Genomic DNA, 20,264 nt, shown 5'->3' with positions numbered 1-20,264 from the left:
GAACTGAAGAGTAGCAAGAAGTGTTTTCCTGGAGAATGTTTCTTCCCCCCAAATCCCTGGAGGCCTGAAAACACACACACACACACACACACACACACACACACACACACACACACACACACACATTCTGTCTGCCCAGGAACTCCAAACCCTGTGCTTTCCAAATATTCAGCGTTAGCTATATCATCTACATGTGCTTGTTTTTAAAAGTTCTCTAGGAGTTGGCAACTGAACTTGGCTCTAGACAATACAGTTGAAAATTAGTAATTGTAAAACTGGATCTTCTCACTTAAAAATGTCTTTAGTGTTCAGGTTTTTGTGTTGGCTTTTTAGCTTCATCCTGTTTCTCCACATATCAGAGACAAGTTTTAAGGCCTTTCAGATTTACACAGGAAAATTTCATAGGCATATTGTCAATTCTTCAAAGTTATTTTTAAAAGATTTTAACTTCACCATGGCCCCCAGGAATTTTATTGTTCCACCTAGAGCACATCCCTGACAACACAGGGTGGGGAGACTCTTTCCATTCTTCCCCCTGTCTGCTCCAAAGAACATTATATGAGCTCTATATCCCCATCCCCTCCAAATAAAATCAAGACCTACCAAAATGACACTTCCACAATCTCAAAACATGAAGGACACTAAATAGGTTTTCTGCCAAAAAATGATAAGGAAGTAAATAAATAAATAAGAGAAACCAGTATGAGACACTAACAGTTTATTGCTCACCACAATTGCTTTCACAAGAAAACACTCTAAGGTTTTTAAATAGTGGTGAAGATGGTGTTCATAGGTAGCTCTGCATAGAGCTCAGGCCCCTAATTGAGATGCCCAGTGTGGCCATTGCTGTTTCATAAACACAAGGTTTGGAGTGTCCAATTTATTTTAAGAGTGTTTTTCTCCTTTCTATTTAGTTAAGTCCAGTGTGACATGCTGGCAACGTGAAAAAATGTTAAATGGTAGCTCTTACATTTGTAATGTAGTCGTTGTCCACTAAGTGAAAGATTGTTTAAATAGCTGAAATTTTCTAATATCATCATTAGGATATACTTAAAATTATATACACACATTTATTCTATCCAATGGATCCATTTCCACATTCTCAGGCAATCAAGCTTCTTCTCTTGCTGTCCTTGTATATTAAATTCAAATCACCAAGAACTTATATAAATCAAACTACTTGATACTATTTTTAGTGTCTGACTTATTTCATTTAGTATAATTATTTTGATATGTGTCCATCTTCTGAGTGTTTTAGTAGTGTAATTCAGTCCTCACTTGTGAGGAGTCAATATTTTTTATCCAAAATTCTTCAAATAAGAATATCCAAAGATATTTGGATATTGTAACTTTATTTGAAGAGCGAGCAAGAGAGAGGAATGTCTTGTGGATGGTATTCTAATTTTCAAAAATTTATAATTTGCTTATAGCTTTTACAAATGGTGTGAAGTTAATTTTATAAAATATTTTAGTGCACCTGTGTTTTGACTGTGACCTATCTAAATTTTTCTTTCATTCAATTTAAATTGTCACTAACATGTTATAATTTATGATGTGTCACAAAGAGGTATATAATATCAAGACTATATATCTGTGTGCATATCTATTAGGCTTTCAGGGAGCATAGCCCCATTCATTTTATAATTTTGTTGCAGTTTAGTTTTCGTTTTCTAGGACAAGTTTAGATAAGAAACATCTAAGTGGAATCACAAGAAGCCCAATTAGATGGTCTACTAGTGGGATGCTGAATAGAATTTATCTAGTTTGGCAAAAATTTGCAAGTGGCATAATTTTAATATAAAGCCTGTTTTTAGGTATCTGGTAGTTTGTGTGACATCGGAAAATAGAATGTATGTATCAACAAAATGATTTAAGAATATAAGTGGATTTGGTAGTTGTCATTTGCATGATACTTAGTTTACCATTAGGGGGAGGTCAGGGATTGATCCCAGGGACACTTAACCACTAGATCAACCCCCAAACTTGTTTGTTTGATGTATGTTTGTTTGTTTCTTTTAATTTTTAGAAATGGTTGTCACAAAGTTGCTTAGGATTTTGCTAAGATTCTAAGCGTGGTTTTAAACTTATAATTCTCTTCCATTGACCTCCCAAGTCAGTGGTATTACAGGCATGCATCTGGAACTTTACCAATTTTTTCAGGGTGGATAGTAGAGATTGAACTCAGGGGCACTAAACCACTGAGTCACATTAGTAGTCCTATTTTTGTATTTTATTTAGGACAGGGTTTCACTGAGTTTCTTAGAGCCTTGCCATTGCTAATGCTTGCTTTAAGCCTGTGATTCTTTTGTTTTAGCCTCCAAAGCCACTGAAATTACAGGCATGCACCACCATGCCCAGCCAGTTTGCTAATTTTTTAAAACAAAGATTATCTTAGAAGTTTTCCTTCTAATATAGAATTAATTATTTATAAATTGATTTATACATAACCATCAAAAATTCACTACTTCTTAAGAAGAGTATAAAATTCCAAAGTAAATAGTTATTTTTTAAGCTAACAAAAAGAATATACACTGGTTGAAGTTTATCCTCTACTTTGTAAGAAAAAGAATCATAATTCGGTTGGAAGAACTCTGAAATTTTTCAGTGCTAGTGTAAGTGTAAATAAAACCTGTCCTGAAAAGTGTGTATTATTACATATTTGTTAATAAATCAATAGTCGCATTTTTTGAGTTGTGTTATGGAGTTGATTTTTTAAAATATACCTTTATTTTTTTATATACAGTTCTGAGAATCAAACCCAATTCCTCACACATGCTACATGAGTGCTATTCCTCTGAGCCACAACTACAGCCGATTCATGGAGTTTTTCATAAACAAGAAGTAAACCTAAAGTGTTGTTATCTGAGTAAAGATCAGTGATTTTTTTAGCGTTTATGTTTTAGTTTAGGTGGACACAACATCTTTATTTATTATATTATTATTATTGTTATTATTATTATTATTATTATTATTATTATTATTATTATTGGAGCTGAACATCAAATTCAGTGCCTCACACTTGCTAGCCAAGTGCTCTTCCTCTGAGCCACAACCCCAGATCCAAGTATTTTTACCTTTGGCCTTCTGATTTTTGGTGTAAAAAATCTAAGAAACAATGAAGTCCAAATTTTCTCATTTGGTCAGCAGGAAAATAGGGACTCAGAGAAATGACTAAATCATTTTAAGTTGCATATTACATCAATGAAAGATAAAGTTCAAATAAATATAAATAATAGGACCTCAAATAAAGCAGCATTCTTTCTGCATTTTGGTTATGTTTTCTTCCATTTGATTCTAACTGGAAGATGTGTCTTTAATCAGCATTTGACCATGTTTGTACATCTGAAGAAAGTACTTTCTAATCACTATGTATACAAATAATCATTTACATTAGACTTCAATGAAAAAAATCTATTTTATATGCACTTTTACAGAGGAGTATTGGTCACACTTTTTAATTTATTCTCATGTTTTATTGGTATCACTTTCAAAAATTTTCTTACAATTAGGTTGTTTAGATTAATGTGAGGCATCAATTTCATGGTTGTCTCTGAACCTTCTAAAACTATGTGCCAGATTTAGCTGGAAAGTTCTCAAAGATCAACTCTCCAAGTCAAAATGGATTTTCATTCTATGGCTTTTCTCATTTTTTTCTTATCTTTCTTGGAAGATGCTTACTTTGCTCCAAAAGTTACTGCTGGTGCTACCTTAATTTAGAATTCATTATTTATCCAAATAAAAATTTCAGATTGGTTTAACTTTTTTATAGGTCATTTTTTTTCCTTCACATTTTAGATCCGTTTTAGCTATCTATTGAACACTTTCCAAATTCTTCATGAACTTGAACACCAAGAAGTCAAAATGAGAAACTGTGTATCAAGGACTATCTAGTTTAGGATCTTGGATCTGCTAACAATGGTGACAAAAAGTTAGAGGAAGCACACCTAAAACTGCTGAGTCTAGCAATGGACACCATGAGAGGTTAGCAGGGCCTTAATGTCAAAGAGAAAAGGGGGTAAAAATTTTGTGAAACTACAAGATGGGTAAGGCAGAAGGATCCACAAGTTGGAAGCCAGCCTCAGCAAAAGTGAGGCACTAAGCAACTCACTGAAAGCTTGTCTCTAAATAAAATGCAAATAAAAGCTGGGGATGTCATAACCCACTTGAATCAAAGTGTGAAATATGAAATGTCAAGAACTATGTAATGTTTTGAACAACCAACAATAAAATTTTCTTAAACAGCTGGGGATGTCATTCAAGGGTTGTTTCCCTTGAGTTAAATCCCCAAAATAATAATAATAATAATAATAATAATAATAATAATATTCAAAATAAACTAATCCCCAGTAATGGGCATTAATGTGTCAGTAGTTTCAAATGTTTGTGCTTTGATTGTCAAATAAAATTGCAAGTATGCTCTGGTAAATCTGAGATATAATAGTCATATTAAAATTATATCTATTCTTGTAATGTCCAGTATGTGTACAAAAATGTCTTATTAAATGACAGACATATACTCTAAGGAAGGCACTCCAAGTGATTTTGCCATTTTTGCCAACATTGTACTGTGTACTGACATTTAGATTGTATATTAATACAATGCTAGGCTACACATTGTAGCTATTGTTGTATATAATGTCCATCACTGATTAAAAGGTAAATATGCTACACGGTATTGTATGTTATAAACTTAGAGAGATAAGTGTGCACATCATAATGTTATAAATAAACAGATTTGTGAAACTAAGGAGAGAATCTTATTTTTTCTCTATTTTTTAGTTGTAAGTGGACACAATATCTATAAATATTTTTAATATGGTTCTAAGGATAAAACCCAGTGCTTCACATGTGCTAAGTGAGCACTCTACCATTGAGCCATAATCCCATTCCTAAAAAGAGAATCTTCAAAACACACACACACACACACACACACACACACACACACACACTTTACATTTAGACAATGAAAAATAAAAATTTCAACTGATTAGGGGTAAAAAAATATCCATTGCTTCTAAAGAAAGCTTCTGGAGCTATGGGGTATCTGTATGAAAAAAAAAGTGATCATAATATTGCTTAATACAGCATAATAAATATTTCAGAGATAAAAAATATGTAACTATAAAACATTCAATAGTTACTGATAAAAAAGGAAGTTTTATTGTGAATTTGTTGGTACATGATCATAATATTTACTGCTTGAGATGTTATGGCAAATCTAATTCCCCCAAAACAAATGCTGAATGTCTTCTTTGATATGAAGAGGCTGATTCATAGTGGGGTAGGGGGGGAGCATTGAAGAAATAGACAATGTTTAAAAAAAGGCATAAAGGTGAGAGGGGAGGGCATATGGGTAGAAATAATGTTTGAATATGTTGGAGATTATTATTCAAAGTACATGTATGAAGACAAAAATTGATGTAAATATACTTTGTATATAATCAGAGATATAAAAAAGTGTCCTCTATGTGTAATAAGCATTGTAATGCATTCTGCTATCACATATAAATTTTTAAAAAAAACAATAATAACGAAGAAAAAAGACATTTCAAGAAGAGGATGAAAAACTTACCAAGACTCTGTCTCATATAACATTAAGACTGGGGTCTAGTTTTGAATAGAACAGCACCCTTTGTTTCAATCATAAGAACCACACAGCAATGTGGAACTTATTTCTTTTCAAAGTTGAACAAAACATAATATTACCAAATTACTAAATTGGGCATAAAAATTATCAATCAATGAAGTAATACCATTAAAGGGTACAAAGTAACAGGTAATCAGCACAACTTCTGCAGGTAACTGGGATGAAAACTGAGGCTCAGTAAATGTTGGTGGCTTCCAAAAGCCATATAGTAAGTCTGTGTGGCAGAACTCATATTAGGCCCTAAGTCTGCAAGTCTCCCAAGTTTGTGTGTGTGTGTCTGTGTGTGTGTATGTGTGTGTATGAGTGTGTGTGCACTTGGCCATGAAATAGAAGCTGGGGAGGAAGGTGATAAGCAGTGAGGTATCTCTTCCCTGCAATGCAGAGAATATTAAAGAAATAGACCTAGAGAAAGCTTATGCACTAGAGAGATACCAGCTCAAACACTGGCCTGCAGCCATCTAGACAGGTGTGCTGTGTATGTTAGACAGGATTTGTATTCTTGGAAAACTGGGTTTAAATTATATTTTTAAACACAAATAAAACCACTCCTTGTAGCCACAAGGGAAGTCTGAAGCATGATGAATGTCTGCAGCAAGTTTTCCTGTGCATCATGAGAAAATTTTAAGACTTGGAATTTGCGCTTGTTAGAACTTCTCAAAGAGAGGTAAGTGCAGACTGGGGAGATAGCTCATTTGGTACAGTGCTTGCCTTGCCTGCAAAAGGCTTTTGGTTCAATCCCCAGCACCACATTAAAGAGAGTGGTTAATTTGCTCAGTGGAGAGAAAGCCAACTACAGGCTGAGAACCTCTGGCTTAGAAGAACCCAGATTCAATGGTAGATTTGCTTCATGGGGGTGCTCAGACCCAAGGTAAGCCTGCTGTCTTCCCAATCACATTAGAGTTAAGCAAGAAGTGGGCCCCAGCTCTAGGGACAGCCCAGTGTCCTGAGCCAGCAGCTCTGGTTAAGAAACTAATAAAGACAGAGAATCTCCCACAGCTAGGCCTGTGATGACAGACAATTATTCAATGTCTCTCTTTGTTTAATCAGATATTACTTCAAACCCTGTTGTCACCTTCAGGCTATTAAGCCTCACTCTCTGAGATATACATGTGTAGCTTTCATGCCTCTTATTAGGCTCTCCTCTGAGTCTTGCTGTGGTCAGAGGTCAGGGCTGAAAGCTGTTTTGCTTTCCAATTTCTAGTCAAGAAGACAGGCTTGTCCAGACTTAAAATAGGGTTCAGATTTTGGGCAAAAGTACAACAGAATCAGGGGGAGTTCCTTTGTGAGTATAAAAAAGGTAGGTGTTTCCTTTTCAAGAGGATAGTTGGCTAGACCTTGTGGTCTCTGAAGGGCTAGTCTGAATAAAGCCGTATAGCAAGCCTCTGGTCCTGAGCTTCCAATACATGGCTCATATGTGCAGCAATGAGTTTTTTGGAGCTTAGAATATTGATGGTACCACTGATTTAAATTTCCCCATGCATCCTACCTGGATCTGTGGTGGGCTGAGAGGCTCAGAGTTGGGGGCCTTGTGGATGGCGCCATGCAGAGGGGCTCGCCAGGCTCCTGCTCACTCAGGAGTGCTGTGGAGAGGCACTTTGCAAGCAAGAAGCTGCTGGAGAGTGGTGCATATTGCCTTGGTCCCAAGCTGCAGAGTGACCTCCAGCTGCTCTGCAGGCCACACGGAGTAGTGAGGCTGCCCAGCACCATGGAGCCATACAGGGCAGACAGTTGGGGGCCATGAAGGTCAGAATTTGGTGAAACTGCCAAAGCCTTCTTTTCCCTTCTCCTTCTTTTCCTAAGAATCAAAGACTCCATGAAAGGAAAATCAACTCTTAGGGGTCCGATCTCAGCTTCTGTGGTACTCCCATGAGCTGGCCAGGCAGATTTCAGGGGTTGGCAGCAGCCAGGTCCCATGGCCCAGCAGGCTGTGTGAACAGGCTGGGGAGGGTTGTGTCATCTGTCCTCAGGAGCACAGACAGGCTTATGTGCATGCTTTCAGGGCACACATGGCCAGGTAGGGCCCACTGCCCACGGTCAGTGGCTGAGAATAGTGCAGGGGCCACCCTGGGATACATGATTGCTTTTAGCGGGCTTGGTAAAGTTCTGACAGAGCCACCGCCTCCTGTGCACAATCCAGGTGGCTGCTGTGTGAACTTGTGGAACACAAACAACAAAGGAACTTGTGCTTCTTGGGGGGATGGGCCCTCTGTAGCTGAGATGAGCCCTGGGCACAGAGGGCGCTGGGCTTGAGTGGCCCCCTGTCCTGAATGCCTGCAGTACCTCCCTCCTCCCTCCAGAGCAGGAGGACCTTCACTCTTTCCTCATGGAACAACTGGTACCTTCCTTTTAATACCAGGACCCTGCTGGGTGGGTGCTCTTGAGGGGAAAGAAGTAGGTGCACGGTACTGCTGACTGCAGGGCAGCTTTATTTTAGAGGAATAAAATGTGTGTGTGGTTGCAGGATTGGGTAGTGAGGTAGTGAGCCTCAGTGACCACTTAACCTCTGGCTCATACATAGTGCCGCCTGCAGAGGGGGAAGAAGGACAGCAGGGCCCAGCACCTGGGACCCACTCAAAGTTCAGAAATCCTTGCATTTCTGGGCCCTTCAGAAATTGATTGTCTCAAAGGTGCCCAAAGCCAGCTGAGAGGGAGCCAGGCTTGGCAGTGCAGGAAGGCAGGTGAGACAGCATGGGGAGAGGTCTTTGCTGTTGTTGGCTTCATGTTTGTCCTTGAGAAAATCAGCTTGGTGAGGCTCAGGTTTGGAAACGGGTGATGTGGAGCCAGTCCTTTGCCAGGCTGCTCTGTCACTATGCAATACTCTCAGCCCTGTGGATCGCAGACACAGCCATACAGAGGGTCGTGTGACGTTCATTGCAACAGCAGATGAGGTGATGTGGGCACATTACACCAAGGGGCCTCGCTGCCCCTCTGGCCTGATGTAGAAGTTGAGGGCACACCTGGACAGTGGGGAAGGCATCAGATCTAAACCCCTCTCCATAAGCCTGATAGCTTCTGGAGGGAGGCTAGGAAAGGGGATGGTCAGGCGCCAGGATGGATGTCTGTCTTAAGCAGACATCTCACTGTCATCCACTTCAGTGCCTTAGTCCCACCTCTTGGAAAGTTCCCAGCCTAAGCACGGGGCTCCTCTCACTGCTGTCTCTAGTAAGGAAGGCATGGCCAGGAGGGTGCATCTGCAGCCTAGACACACATCTGAGGTAGCAGTCCTTCTGGTGCCTGTGCCTGCTGGGGGCCTGCAGCTAGGCAGAGCAGCACCCCATAGCTGTGGAGCCCACATTGCTGTTTAGGCTGGCTGTGCCACTGACACATGGAGGGACTGGGGAGTGACCTGCCCGGAAGACCCAGCTGGGTGTCCCCTGAGCGGTGTTCCTGATGCCCTCAGTGGCTGCAGGTTCATCCTCCAAACCTGACCTCTCACCTGAGGTCTTTCCATACCCGTCACAAGATCAGCTGACGCTGACTGGGGCTGGTCCTGGGATGTGCAGACGGGAGTGCCCGGGCACTAAACAGATAGTAAAATAAGGATGGCAGCATCAGCTTTGCTCATCTGACTACTCCCCGAGCCACACAAGTACACACGGCTCTCCATCCCTGCTGCTCCAGGGCTCTCTGCTGGGTCTTTTTGCCCTCTGTCCTCAGAGCTCTAGGACAGGGCCCTCTCCTGGGTCTCCATGCCCTCTGTCCCCAGAGATCGAAGTCAAGGCCTTCTCCTGGGTCTCTGTGCCCTCTGGAAGGAAGTGACTTAATACTGGTTAGTCTCTTCCTGTGGAATGTCAAGCAGGAGGATTGGGTGTGACCTTGACACAGCAGACACTGACTTACTCATGGAGGCTCCCTTCCTACCCCACAGCAGACCCCTGCCTGCAGGTGTCCTTTCCTTGCCCCACCCACCCCCACACTGAAGACTGACTTCAGGAGAAAACAAAATGCTTACCAGCTGGGTTCCCCCCCAGGGACTCTGCCCTCTGTGTGCCGTTGCTGGTGGTGGCCTCCAGCCTCCCATCAGGACTGTGACGGATGGGCCTCGGCATGCGTGAGGGCTGGCGCTGTTGGCTGTGGGTTTAAGAGTAACACACTTGAAACAAGTTGGAGCACGTTGGCTGCAGCGGATGGCTTTTCCTGTAATCCCGCCAGATACCCCCACCCTGGGTCAATATGATGAGGGTGATGAGGACGCCTGGAGCCTCCCAGGTGACACAGAGGCCTCTGACCTTCAGAGTTTCTCAGTCCTCCCAACGGGCTGCTGGTGTTTTGCCAGATACACTGGCTATTTTCCCCCTTTTAGGATTTTGATTTTAATAGGAACCCTGGAGGCCTTCAGAGGTTTCTGATGCCGACTTGAGGCCTGGCTCAGCCTCCGGGATGGTAATTAATGTTTGCGCAACACGACAAGCACAAAATGCAATCTCTTTGAGCCCTGCCAAGCACCCATCATTCCCCTGATCTCCCACTCCTGCAGTGTTTGGAAATTAATTTGCCTTGAACAAACAGTAGGTTTTCCTCAATTTATTTGTACAGTTTCAGTGGTTGAGAAGCAGAGCTGCAAGACCAAGTGTCATCCTGCCATTCGTTCGAGTAATTGAATCTGCTAATGGAACAAACTGGTCTCTGTTTAATGATTTGAAGAAAAGAGGGAGAGGAGGAGGAAAATAAAGAAACACATATGTTCCAGAAGGTGGACACACTCCCTGAAACATTGTGCATTGTGCATTGTGGAGTTCTGGAGATAGCAGAACTCTGAACGGAGGGATTCTAGCATTGTGAACATCAGCACAGCTTGGGTTAATAGTTGTACAAAACAGGCAACATTTGCTTAAGAAGAGGTTACCTCTGAGGTGACAGAATAGACAAGCAATAGGATTTAAACCGTGAGCCTTACTGGTAACTTGAAAGAACTGAATGTTGATTCACAGAAATTTGATGCTTCTGCATGGGCCTGGGGTTCTCAGTGTGGAACATTTGTTCTTTAACAATGTTCCCACTTAAGTTGAAGTCCGGAGGGGCTGGGGCTGGGGCTCAATGGTAGAGTGCTTGCCTAGCACATATGAGGCCCTGGGTTTGATCCTCGATACCTCATAAAAATAAAGTAAGGGTTATTGTGTCCACCTACAATTAAAACATATTTTTTTAAAGATTTAAGTTGAAGTCTGGATTACTTATTTGGCCACAATCTTCAGTCCTGTGTGGCAAGGTCTCGGAGGCTCTGTCATTTAGACAAGTAGAGAAGTTAATTAGAAGATGGAGTAATGACAAATAACATGTTTCCATTTCTTGGATGTATGGAGCAGACATTCAGATAGGTAGAGATTGGGTGAGTTGATGGATGGGTGGATGGATTGATGGATGGATAGGTGGATGGATTAATGTATGGATGGGTGGATGGGTGAGTGGATGGACGGGTGGGTGGATACTTTGCCTGATAGCTACTGGTTTTCTTAATATCTTTGAGGCTTATTCAGGTTTACTACAGTAATGACCTGGCAGGGACGTAGCCCTCTTAGGACTTCACAGCCAAGTGTAAAGACAGGTAGGGGACACAAGTGTAGAGGGTATGCTTTGAGAGCTGCTGCTTCCTTCTGTTTCCTTCCTGTTCCAGTATACCCGCTGATTAGCACCAGTGAGAAATGGTGAGGACAAGGGGGGAGCACAGTGCCATGTTCTGTCTTCATTTCTGAGAGGAAAATATTTATTTGGTCTCTTGATGTGGTTTTATTGCTTTGCTTTTTTGTTTTAATCCATGCAATAGTGGAGACAATTCTCTTGATAATGGTGGTGTATTATCCATGAACTCCATCATGGGTATCTTTTTTTCTTTCATAGTAATAATATATGTTCATTACAGAAAATTTAGGGAGTTAAGAAACGTACAGGTCCATGAGGTACAATTGGTGGTCTCTTCCTGGATATGGGATTTGGTTAACATTTCGGGTGTGTTTTTCCACTTCGTGTGTGCATTTATAGAGATGTTTTTCAGTTCTGAGACCATATCCAGAACAAGAACAGTGTGCTGTATTTTTCTTGGTGGTCACTTTTGTCCAAGGTACCCCATGTCATTCGTACCTCCTGGCAGTGGTTGGGGACACTGCGCCTCCACTATGTGCTGGACTGCAGTAGCGCTTCACCTGCCAGAATCCACATCCATTGCCTTTCGAGGCAGTGACTGTGCTTGTGCGTGGAGAAGTGTGTGGCTCATCATGGACGGACACACCACCAGGCCTCCCAGACCCAGGGCCTGTGGTGCACAGTGCCTGTGGATAGCATTTGGTCACACATGCTCGTGTCTCACTGGCTGGGATGACACACAGTTGATACACCCATCTGTACACATAATTCAAAATATAAGTAAGTCCCTAATGAAATATAAAGGAGAAGTAAATGGAAGTCATTCATAACAACATAAATGCTTGCTCATGGTGGAGAAGGGCATGTAAATGTGGCCGCTACAACCATGGCCACCTGGTGGTGGCAGTTAGTCCCAAGAAGCAGCCTTGTGTTGATGTCATGGTTTTTCCTAAGAGTGAACAACTTCTGGTGAAGTCCCAGATGTGGCAAAGTATAGTAGTTGCATTCCTGGAAAATTCAGTCAGTAAGTGTTGAAACCCTGCAAAAAAATTACTTTGTGTTGACTTTTCATTTAACTCTTAATAATGATTTGTTCATAGGTCCATGTTGATTATTTAGTACTTAGTTTATTTTTATGGTTGGGTTTATTTTATTCAGTTTTAGTGATTTGTTTTTTCACAAAATTCATTTTATTTTAAAATTCATTAAAAATTTTCCCTGGGCACAGTGGCACATGCCTTTAGTAATCCCAGTAGCTCAGGAGGTTTAGGCAGGAGGATCCTAAGTTTAAAGTCAGCCTCAGAAAATCGAGGCACTACGCAACTCAGTGAGACCCCGTCTCTAAATAAAATATGAAAAAAGGCTGGGGATGTGGCTCGGCGGTTGAGTGCCCCTAAATTCAGTCCCTGATACACTACCCTCCATTTTTTTTGCTTGTTTAAATTATTTTTATACAATAAAGCAAAATGTCCCCCCACTATCCAGTTCCTAGCTATAATAATACAATTATACATAAATACACACACATTAATTTTTTTTCAATTTCTAAAAAGATAGCATGTGGTATACATGGTACACAAAGCATTTTTTTAAGCTTCAAATTATTCCATGGTATGAATCCACCAGTGATCTCAATTGGGGCATTTCCAAACTTAGACCTTAAACCATAATGTTGTTTCATTGTATCTGAATTTCATTGTATCTAAATCCTTATACACCCACCAAGTCAAGGGAACCCTATTTGTTCTTTTACTAAATGTTTCCAAATTGCCCTCGAGAGATTATCGGGTTTGCATTGTACTGGGGAGGTACAAAATAAGGTCCATTTCCTGGCATAGTGATACATCTCTGTCTTCCCAGTACTTACAAGCCTGAGGCAGGAAGATTGCAAATTCAAGGCCAGCCTGGGCAATTTAACAAGACCTATCTCAAAATTTTGACATGGGGTGGGGGCTGCAGCTCAGTGGGAGAGTGCTTGCCTAGCATGCCCAAGGCCCTGGGTTCAATCCTCAGTACTGTGGGGGGGGGGTCAGGGTCCAGTTTTTCAGGGCCCTTGTATCAAATCTGTATCAAAATCAAACACTTTTTTTTCTAATCCTCCATTAGGTTTTTAAAACATTTATTAAGTTCATCAATTTATATTTTACATGCAGTAAATGCCCTTTTTACCATACACAATGGAGTATAACTTTTATTTGCATCTTTTATTATAAGCCATGATGTGTTGTTCTTATAATTGCAAGAAGGGAGATTGCTTAACCCCAACCCCAAAATGTAATGAGTACAACATTTAAATAACACTCGTCAATTTGAATATTTCTCTAACCCCAGCAAATCTCATCCTTTGGCAAATTCAAAGCACATAGTGCAATATAAAATGATTTTAAAATCTGTTCCTGCCAATTTTAGAGAAGCATAGTAAGACAAATTGTCAAGATGGAAAACCTTAAAGGGTAAGATCCATTTATTGAATAATTGAAAGAAAGAGGAAATGCATTACTGATTAGCCACAAAGATGCATGGTGCCTAATCTGTGCCTAAAGAGGACTGTGTAAATGAGGATGCATAGAACTGTTTCAGCCACCAGCGTTCTTTCCAGCTCTCCACCTGTGGGTGCCCTGCCTACAGGTCACAGTACCAGAGCATTGGTGGGTTGATGGTGGCTTTCAGGTGTAGCTAAAGTATGGTGTTGCCATAATTCCCTGTAGCTTTCTTCACCCTTTGCAGTGACTGGTTTACTTAAATATTTTAACTAAGTCAGGGATTTGCTGTTATCTGCTTTGTTTGGGGGCTTTTGCTTTCCAAGGACCACACAGTGTAGACTGGAGAACAGGCATTTGGTGGACAGAGTTAAGATCAGAACCCAAAACTTCTGATCTATCAAACAGCAAGGTGACCTCCAGCCAGCAAGTTCTCACTTCTCTGGGCTCATTCCATTTGACAACAGAGGGTTGGATTCCCAGTGTGGTCCAAGGGTCAGCAGCATCACCTGTGAGATGGCAGACAGTTCAGGAATTGAAGCCCCACCCAGAGCTGCTGGGCTGGAGTCTGCACCTTCATGAGACCCTTCCTGGGTGATTGGCACACCTGCTCAAGTGGGGGCCAAGCCGGGACAGCCTCCTGGCTGGTCTCCTTTTAAAGTTTTGTGCTCCTGGGTTCCGTTAGTGCTTCCCCAGAGCTGGCTGGGACAGACTAGTGTGGTTCTTTGGAGAGGCTCAGGCTTCCTATTTCCCTCCTTGCTCGTCCAGGGCAGCAGCAACTGCCATGCGCTTGGTACCACACCTTACTCTCCAGAGGTGTTCAGGCTGGGATTAGACATGGGGCAACAGGAGAGGAGGCCACACCTGCAGGACACGTGCCTTCTGCAGACAGCTTGGTGGCTGTCCCTAGTATGTTCCTTACCAGCATAAGTGTATTTAAAGGGTGTCTTTTGGAAAGGAAGTCTTGTTGATGTGAGCAGATTTATTTCAACATTAATTTTTAGAGGAATTTGGGTATAAACATACCAAAATAGAGAATATTGATTGATTCTTCATCATCCTAGTCCAAGGAGAAGGGAGTAGTGCAGAAGTATGCAAATGGGTTCCTGCAAGTGCCGGGGCCTGTGCCCATCAATTGGCGTAGGGGAGGGAAGAGCCCCGGGACATGCCCAGCCCCTCTCAGTTGGCATGTACTCTCTGGATTTCCAAGCTCCTGAAGCTTTCTCTCCTCAACCAGACTAATACCCCTGTTTTTGTGAAAGAAAAATTCAGGAAATTTGTGAGAAATGACAGAAAAGGCACGGGGAGGGCAGGCCAGACCCTGGCTCCCACTTCTAAGATAAAGGCCCTGCAGGATCCCCTGCAGCCACTTCTCGCGGCCTCACCAGGGAGCTTGGTCCAGTTCTGGGGACCCACACAGTTTTGGCTTCATTGTAAGCAGAAATCTTCTATAAAGGTTCTCAAAACAGCACTAGGCAGAAATAAGATACCCAGAGGTCACCAGTGCAGTCATTTGTCGTCAGGCCTCACGAGATGCCCTGTCCCCTCATACCTAGGCAGCCCGTTGGCCTGAAGCTGGCCACGTCCACCAGAGCCCCAGAGGTGCCTCACTTGTGAACCAGGGCTTATTTCTGCTTTGGTGCATGATTCAGGTTTGAACTGCTTACCAAACGAACACCAAAGATGATGGCTTGCTCTGATGCAAACTGTGTGTGTATACACGAGTGTGTAAGCAGGAACTGAGAGACTGCATGAGTGGCACATGCTTTTCATGGTGGCGAGAGATGTGGAAGAGGAGGTTTGCAAATGTGCCCTCATTTCAGAAAGTATTGCAAGCTGTGCTTTTCCTGTTTCTGAACTGTAGTAAAGAAAGAATGCATCTTTTTTAGCACAAAAATGGAGTTGAGGTGATCTCCCCCTTCCAGATGCCTACAAAGAACTTACTCCAAATTGGGCTATGCCTTGATATGTAATTATTGGTCTTTCATTATTCTGTTTTGAGAATTTTATGGAATTCAGCTTCTGGGATAATCAACAATGACATCATAGTAGTTATGGCACTTAGGTCCTTTGACCTTAGGAGTGAAGCTTATTTTTTAAGTTTATACAGGAGCATCTATTTTCTATTCTTTCCCCACAATTGAAGAATTCTACTTAAATTTTAAATCCAGTTAAGAGTCAGCATCCCGTGGTGCAGGGGCATTTCTGAAGGCCTGGTGAGTGTAGCTGTGGCACGCTTGATTTAAATTTGCATTTGCATGTTTGAACTCAGATGTCCCTGGGCTGGCTGGGGCACATCAGGAGGCCTGACTTTTGCCTGGAAGTTTGGCACTTGCTGAACAAGAACTTGTTGCTCTAAGAATGTCAAGTGCGCTTCCTCAGTCACAATGCAAAGGGGGAGGGGGAAAGGCCAATAAGAAATATCTGTTTGTTGTTAAGTAACATTTACTTCATTCACTATTGAAAACACTTCTCATTCAGGAACTGTATTTGTTTTTAAAGGGAAAAATCAACTTGTGGCTATAATTTCCTAAGTGTGCTTCAGAAAGGCTTTGCAAAGACTGGGGACAGGGAGCCCTGGTTTGCAGACCACCAGCTGTGGGATCCCCAGCCAGCACACCTTTCTTCCCAGGAAGGGTGGTAGGTGGCTGCTGGCTGTGCCTGCAGGCTGGAGCTCGCTCCCCTGGTGCCATGCTCCTGTGTCATTCTGTGTCTTTTCTTTGCTCTCCCCCATTCAGATTCAGAGTTAGGTGTTGGCGCGCTGCCTGAACATGACAGCCAGGATGCAGGGCCGATTGTGCCCAAGATATCAGGTCTAGAGAGAAGCCAAGAGAAGAGCCAAGACTGTTGCAAAGAGCCCGCCTTTGAGCCTGTGGTGCTTAAGAACCCCTGCCCTCAGGTCCCGCAGCCGCTGCCCCAGCCCCAGGGGAGCCCCAGCTCTGAGCCCCTTCTCCGGACCCTGACTTGGTGCCACACACAGAGGCCCCACCAACAGCCCTTCCTCCAAGTACGCAGCCCCCGCAGGGCCCCCCTGGAGGCCCCGCAGCCTCAGGTGCAGCGGCCACCCAGGCCACCATCCCCCACTCAGCTGCTCCACTAGCACCTTCCTGCTGTGCAGGGCCACCCCTCATCCCAGGGCCTGCGCAGCCCCTGTCAGCCTACAGCAGCAGCCTGAGCCTCAACAGTTTAAGGTGAGCCAACCTGCTCTCTGCCCGCCGGCCACCTTTGCTGGATGGTCAGAGAGTCTGGGTGAGGGCTTCCTAGGAGATGGGTGGCCTGATTGAGAACTGTCCTTGTTTTCTCTGGGAGACGAGGAGATAGGGACAGGGGCTGTTGGGTGAAAGTCGGTTGGGTTGGCTGTTGACTCTGCACAGGAGTGAACTATCCAGGATCTCCTGGAGGACAGAGGCAGGAAGGAGAGGTGCTTACCCAACAGGTGGCCAGGCCCATGCCATGCGCATGTAGTCCCAGCTCCTGAGGCCAGAGGGTAGCTTGAGCCCAGGAGCTGGAGACCAGCCTAGGGCACATAGAAAGACCCCATCTCAAAAGATGAAAGAAGAAGTGGTTGAAGGTGTGCGCCATGGAGTGGAGGCCAAGGTGCCTCCGAGGGCCCTGAAGGTGGAGACTCAGAGGAGAGAAGGGGTGTTGTGGGAGGGTTGTCTCCTCAGGCCCAGGAGACTGAGACCAGTGCTGGGTTGAGCTTTTTCAGTGGGATTTGCTTCCTCGTTTTTGAGTCAGAGAAGAAACCAGTGGGGAGAGCCAGGTCCTCCTGGTTGGTCTAGGAGGGGCCGTCCAGGGTGACCCTGAGCCCTGTGGGCTCCTGAGACTTGTGCTTGTTATTGTTTTCCTTTTAGAAGCCTGGTGGGGTCAGGGACAGGTGAAGAACAGACCTAAGCAGGCAGGTTCCTCCCGGGGCTGGGCCAGCTCCTACCCCGGGGCCACTCCTGTGGCACAGCACCTGGCCCACCTCTTCTTGTGGTCCTGGGGTTATGGTAGCAGACTGGCGACCCACGTGGTGGCTCTGTTCCGTTTTGTTCCTTGGCTGCTTTGCAGGAAGTGTGGCGAGGAGGGTGGGGGCAGCAGGAGACAGAGCAGGGCAGGCCGAGCCACAGGAGCGAGGGGAGCTATCTCAGCAGAGAACTGCCTGGACAGCCCTGTGTGTGGCGCTGGGCAGTGGTCTCTGCCGGGCTGTGTGATGGGGAGAGAGAGGCCCAGGGGAGGGAGGGCAGTGGGGACGCAGATGCTCACCTGCGCCTGTTTCTCCCTTTGCTCCACAGCAGCAGCAGGAGCAGCACACTGGCCAAGACTCAGTCCTCCGACCCGCACCTCTCCCACCACCTCTCGGCCTCCCGGTTCCCCCTCTCCCTGCCCAGCCACAGGCCCTTGCACAGCTTCACCCCCGCCCTCCAGGCCCCCGCTCACGTGCATCACCCCAATATGTTTGCCCCACCCACTGCTTTGCCTCCGCCACCACCGCTGACCTCAGGGAGTCTGCAGGTCCCCTGACACCCTGCCGGGAGCACTTACTCAGGTAGGTTGGCCGGGTGGGCGCCGGGACCTCACTGCTGTCCCTGCCATCCCTCATTGCCAGGCCGGGTGCACTTAAACAACCATGCCCTGGGAGGGGGGTGTGGGAAAGGAGGCCTGAAGGGTGAGGCCCGGCAGGCACCCTGGCTCAGCAAAGCGGCCACAGCCTGCCGGCCCGCGCCTGCTTCTCTCCAGCATCTCAGGCCGAGTCCTGGGGCGTGGGCCTGGCCTGAGGGCTTCCACCTTCCTGGGAAGAAGAGATGCACTTTTATGATGATGCATCCCAGAATTTAGGGATGACCTGGTGGGAGATGGGGTCCTTCTCCCCTCACCTGTGTCGCAGGCCAGGGTCCCAGTACTGCTCTTCCTCTATGTGTCTGCCCTGAGGCCAGCCGGGGAGCCTGCTGCCTTCATGGCTGGCAGGTGTCCCCCCCTGTTACCCCCACCTCCAAATGACCCAAGGAGGCCAGAGGGCCATCCCAGTCGTGTGGATGGGGAACTGACCTGCTGGGCTGTGCAGCTGGTCCCCAGGCCCAGGTGTTAGTTGAGAGCAGCCCCAGGCTATGGCAGGCCTGAGGTTGTCCCCTCTGTCCCAGGCCCCGGGGGCTGGGTCCTCAGCCCTGCACCCTCCATGCTAAAGCACCCAGATGTCCCGTTCGGAAGGAAAAGGTGCCGACATTTCCCTCTTCTTTTCCAGAGCAAGACATCTTGCGGCAGGAACTGAACACGCGTTTTCTGGCCTCTCAGAGCACAGACTGAGGGGCCTCCCTGGGCCCCCGGCCTTACCTGCAGACCGAGTTCCACCAGCACCAGCACCAGCACACGCACCAGCACCAGCACACGCACCAGCACACGCACCAGCACACCTTCACACCCTTCCCCACGCCATCCCTCCCACCGCCATCATGCTGATGCCAGCACCTCCCATGGTGCGTAACCCAGGCAGAAATGTGAGGATGAGTAGAGCCCACTCTCTTCTGTGTGCAGGAGGGTGGGGCTGGTGCGGGCGTGGGCCCTGATGCCAGGCGGCCTTCGAGGGGCAGTGTCCTGCGCCTTACCCAGGTGCCCGGTGCATGCATTTGCCAGTGCTGGGTCCACCTGCTAGTGGCCTTCCTTCTCTGGGCACCTGCCATCCTGGCCCGACAGCAGTGTGAACAACGTGCTGACACACAGGTGCTCACAGCACCAGGAGGGAGGGGACAAGTGGAGGAACAGCCACTGGGGCCAGCTGCCTGCCCTGTGTGGGGTGACATTCAGAGGCTGAGCCCTGAGCCTAGAGGTGTGTGGGCATTGCCATATACCCAGGGAACTGGGAACTGAAACGGATGGTCTCAGACAGGCTTCTTTAAATCTTTAAATGCCCTAGCAGAGTTCTACCTCAGTTGTCACTTATGTCCAGTGTTTAGAGAAGGGCCTGGTTGAAACCCTGAAGAGGAGAGTCCATCAGGCCCCAGGAGAGCAGATGGGAATTCACGGAGGGTCCTCTCATCCACCTCTGCGTCTTCTCACCCACTGGCTCAACTTACTTTTCTTAACATATATTTTTAAAGTTTGTTCTACAAGTGTTATTTAGGGGAATATTAAAGATGAGGCCTTTTCACCATCCCCCCTCCACCCCCCCAAAAAAAAAGTCCTATAGCAAGTTCTGTGTCTTTTTTTTCTGAAAGAACTGCATTTCTCAACAGTTATTTATTTGTTTAAATTCCTTTTTAGTTGTAGCTGGACATAATACCTTTAATTTATTTATTTGTTTTCTATGTGGTGCTGAGGATCAAACCCAGTGCCTCATATGTGCTAGGCGAGCCCACCACTGAGCCCTGGCCAACAGCCATGTGTTTAAGGGCCTAATGGTTTAAGAAAATATCATGCTGGCCTGTGTGAGCTGGTCCACCAGTGAGTCAATCTGAGGTCTTAACATCCTGGAGGAAGACAGGCATGAGGGCATGGGTGATGAGTCCTCCTGATGGGTTCAGAAGACCCAGCCCAAGTGCCCTGTGTGGGTGGCATGGACTAAAGAGAACTGCAGATCT

The 20,264-nt window shown here is 45.2% G+C and overlaps 1 pseudogene; it reads left to right on the top strand.

Annotated features, from left to right (window-relative positions):
- Nucleotides 1-20,264, top strand: part of LOC144374226 (autism susceptibility gene 2 protein-like) — a 49,155-nt pseudogene that overhangs the window by 13,827 nt on the left and 15,064 nt on the right.

Source organism: Ictidomys tridecemlineatus, unplaced genomic scaffold, assembly GCF_052094955.1.
Source record: "Ictidomys tridecemlineatus isolate mIctTri1 unplaced genomic scaffold, mIctTri1.hap1 Scaffold_625, whole genome shotgun sequence".
NCBI lineage: Eukaryota > Metazoa > Chordata > Mammalia > Rodentia > Sciuridae > Ictidomys > Ictidomys tridecemlineatus.
The sequence above is the reverse complement of the archived record's forward strand: the minus strand, read 5'-3'. Positions and strand labels throughout refer to the sequence as shown.